A 4822-nucleotide genomic window follows, 5' to 3' on the forward strand; every position below is an offset into this window, starting at 1 on the left:
CCATCCATCCATCCATCCATCCATCCATCCATCCATCCACCCACCCAGCCGTCCGTCCGTCCGTCCGTCCGTCCGTCCGTCCGTCCGTCCGTCCGTCCGTCCATCCATCCATCCATCCATCCATCCATCCATCCATCCATCCATCCATTCATCCATCCATCCATCCAGCCATCCATCCATTCAGCCATCTATCTATCCACCCACCCACCTACTCAGTTTCTCTGATACTCCTGCAACATATGGAATGACCACTGGTCTGGGTTCCTCCTTTTCACCTGATGGCTGACTGGAGTCCTGTTTGGGTTTCTCCTCTGTTTTCAGGGAGGCCCAGTTAGGATATCCACATTACTCTAGAGCATCATAGAAGCCTGAGCCCACGTGCACAATTAATGCTCAATGTGCCAGCGATCTCTTCACAGTCTGATTAACTGCTGCACTCGTCTTTCTTTCTTCATCTTCTCAACATATAAACTTGCTGCCTCCTCCTCTACAAGTAGATGACCACAATTTTATATCTGCATTCTTATTTAGTTTTATTTGTGCTGTATGATTCGTAAAACCAAATCAAAGCCCAAGACTGGCCTGGCCTGCACATTAATCATATTATTATGGCCCGGCCTGGTCCGAATCCGGGTCGGGCTGGTTCCAGGTTCAGATTAGAAATGACAGCTCTACAGGGGAGTGACAGGGAAGGATAATGTGTTTTCTTTCCTCTCTGAACTCACAGAATTGTCTCCAAAACCATGTTTGCATTGCAGTGACTGCAGACTATAAATACTAAGAATTTATCTTGTTGTGAGCTTGTTTGAATTCTCAGAGAGGGAAAGTGAGAGAGTGTTTGCTGTAAATCTCTGCCTAACACTGTCAGTTTGTGCTCGAATGCTAGAACTTCCTCCAGCATGTGCAGTGTGCTGAGCTGTGCCCCCTCTCTCCTGAAGAGAAGTGTTCAGCGTGTTCAGGTGTGCTGTCATATCTACCGTACACTGCAGCTTTTCCAGCCACATGGCTGTTAAAGCTCAGGAAAGTTTCACTTCTTCCAGACATGCGGCAAAGCATTTTCAGCACCACCCCTCTGAACAGCCACGGGACTTATTTATGCAGCAGAAGGTCATAATACACGATGTCCACTTCATCGCACATCAGTGATTGTGACGCATATTTTGTTCAACAAAAAAAAAACTTTTTATTTTAATGTTACAAGAACACAAATATCTTCACATTTAGAATTACATTTAAAAAACAAACTCATTAAAATAAAAAATACATTTAAATTAAATACTCATTATTTATTTTCCAAAGTCAATAAAGATTAAACAATATGATATGCATACACTTTAACTTATATTAAATGAAAAGTGTTAAATGTTATTTATTAGCATTAGTCACCTGTAATGCTGTCTCACTTGTGGAGGCTTGTTCCAGGTTTCTAGCTGCAGTGTGGGATCCTCTGCACTCCTGTGCATGAAGGACAGCCTTTTTAAGTCCAAAGTTTTGTCTATCCATTTTGCAATAAGACTAATCATGCTAACAAGGCTAACACGACATCCAAATATCTGTGGTAAAACTCATCCTACAAGTCGTGCTATCAACTATTAGCTTCTCAATGATGACGGAAATGACGGTTTGTAACAATGTCATCACATTGTGCTGCAACGTCATCATGTTGTGCTGCAACGTCATCACATTGTGCTGCAACGTCATCACGCTGTGCTGCAATGTCATCACATTATGCTGCAACGTCATCATGTTGTGCTGCAATGTCATCACATTGTGCTACAACGTCATCACATTGTGCTGCAACGTAATCACATTGTGCTGCAATGTCATCACATTGTGCTGCAATGTCATCACATTATGCTGCAACGTCATCACATTATGCTGCAACGTCATCACGTTGTGCTGCAACGTCATCATGTTGTGCTGCAACGTCATCACGTTGTGCTGCAACGTCATCACGTTGTGCTGCAACGTCATCACGTTGTGCTGCAACGTCATCATGTTGTGCTGCAACGTCATCATGTTGTGCTGCAATGTCATCATGTTGTGCTGCAACGTCATCATGTTGTGCTGCAATGTCATCACATTATGCTGCAACGTCATCATGTTGTGCTGCAACTAGGGATGCACCGATCCACTTTTTAAAATTTTGATCCGATCCCGATACCTAGAACTGAGTATCGGCTGATACCGATCCAGTTCCGATATCATGATCATCATTGATTTTATATGAGGCTGTAATAATCTCCTCTCAAGTACAATTTGTACAAATATATGCATGCATGTCCAAAAAGACAATCAAGATACAATGAGGTAAGTTTTATTAATGTTGGATAAGTTTTAAAGTTAGAATTAAATTCTGCTAACACAAAACATATTGTTTTTATTCCTAGCTTTAAAGTGGATATTAAAGTGATTAATTTAAGTGATTGTTTAAAGTTGTTTTATATTTTATAAGGGGCAGATATAATCATTTTTTCTTCTTTCTGCACTCTTTTTATTCAATGTTTTCTTTTTGATGATTTTTTTTTTATTTTGTTTCATTTAAATGAATGAATAAATGAATTAAATTAAATGTTAAATAGCTTCAAACATCTGCTAAGTTCATGGCATAAACCAACAGACATGTTCCTGTTTTTAGTGTTTTATATCAATTTATAATTTAGCTGTTTATGTTTTTAATATATATAATTTTCAAATCATGTTTTTTATGATTGTTTACTGTTGTACTGATAAATATCTCCTGGAGGGTAAACTATATCTTGGCTGCAAGTATCAAGCTGAGAAATCCTTCATTTTCTACAACTGATAGTGGTTGGTCATTAATTATGATGAAGTTTAGCAACTTCTCTGTAAACATTTGAGCTCTGGGGTTTCAGCGACGTCTTCTTCTTGTTCAATCTGAAGCAGGCAGCCTGATTTGGGGCAGCCGCGCTCAGTCTGCCCCTCCTCAGAGACGAGCAGACTGAGCGGGGCAGATTGGACGCGGCTGGTCGGGGTCGAGTCGCCTCTTTCGGTTTGACCAAAGAGCAGCGCCCCGCTGAAGCCACGGAGCTCAAATGTCCATCGTAAAACTAACTTTAACGTGGTTTAATGTGACGCTATGGCTCTGCAGACATTGCACGTTGCTGTCTTGTGGTGTTTCTAGTGTAAAATACTTCCACACAGCGGACATGTTTAGATGAAAAGTTTGTTAGCTGTTAGCCACAGTGCTGCTAACTCAGTCCTCACGTTGTAGCTGGCTGCAAACTATGAAATGGATTTCCTGAATGTGAGGCAGGTCTTATTACTCTGGGCTCATGAGACACGCCACCGTTCAGGAAATCCATTCCATAGATTGAAGCTAACTTGCATCATGGATCGGAAATATCGGCAGGAGGATCGGAAAAACCGATACTTAAATTATGCTGGTATCTGAGGCCGATACCGATACTGGATCGAATCTGCCCCATCCCTAGCTGCAACGTCATCACATTGTGATGCAATGTCATCACGTTGTGCAACAAAGTCATCACTTTGTGCTACAAGGTCATCACATTGTGCTGCAAAATCATCACGTTGTGCTGCAACGTCATCACGTTGTGCTGCAACTTCATCAAGTTGTGCTACAATGTCATCATGTTGCGCTACAAAGTCATCACGTTGTGCTACAATGTCATAATGTTGTGCTGTAACATCATCACATTGTGCTGCAAAGTTATCACGTTGTGCTGCAACATCATCAAGTTGGGCTGCAACATCATCACGTTGTGCTGCAAAGTTATCACGGTGTGCTGCAACATCATCACGTTGGGCTGCAACGTCATAACGTTGTGCTACAACGTCGTCACGTTGTGCTACAACGTCATCACATTGTGCTGCAACATCATCACATTGTGCTGCAAAATTATCACGTTGTGCTGCAACATCATCACGTTGGGTTACAACGTCATAACGTTGTGCTACAACGTTGTGCTACAACGTTGTCACGTTGTGCTACAACGTCATCACGTTGTGCTACAACGTTGTACGTTGTGCTGCAAAGTTATCACGTTGCGCAGCAAAATCATCACATTGTGCTGCAACGTCATAATCTTGTGCTGCAACGACATCACGTTGTGCTACAAAGTCATCACATTGTGCTGAAACGTCATCACTCTGTGCTACAACGTCATCAGGTTGTGCTGCAACATTATCACCTTGTGCTACAACTAGGGCATTAACAGAGTACTCGAGTAATCTACACATCGATTGCTAGGGCATCTATAGAGGTTAAAAATGTTACGTCGAGTATCCGTAGTGACGTCATATTATGTGACCACCGTATGACCGTAGGGGCAGTGTTGCACTGTTGCAGGTCACAGAGTATGGTGTAACACCGGGTCCAATCCACAGAACCAGAACCAGTTTCGTTTTAAGTTTAATTTTTGACGTGCTGCATGTTTCTTCACGTTTGCAGTTTAATAATAAAAATAATAGTTTAGTTTTTCCTGTGACTTATTTGCAGTATGATAAATGGTAGGAGCATAATATACGCTCCCAATGTTTTGTTGGTCTTTTTTTGTAAATAATTACCTTTTTTGGCGGTTTTATTTATTTATTTATTTTTGTATCTTGAGATCTATGACATCATCAAATATTCGAGTTCTACTCGGGTTTTATTATGTTAATGTCGAGTTTAAAAATTATATAATCGTTCAACCCCTAGCTACAACGTCATCATGTTGTGCTACAACGTCATCACACTGTGCTGCAACATCATCACGTTGTGCTGCAACGTCATCATGTTGTGCTACAACGTCATCACTTTGTGCTACAAGGTCATCACTTTGTGCTACAAGGTCAT

The sequence above is a fragment of the Nematolebias whitei genome, chromosome 13 (genome assembly GCF_014905685.2).
Source record: "Nematolebias whitei isolate Nwh7 chromosome 13, NemWhi1, whole genome shotgun sequence".
NCBI classification, from domain to species: domain Eukaryota; kingdom Metazoa; phylum Chordata; class Actinopteri; order Cyprinodontiformes; family Rivulidae; genus Nematolebias; species Nematolebias whitei.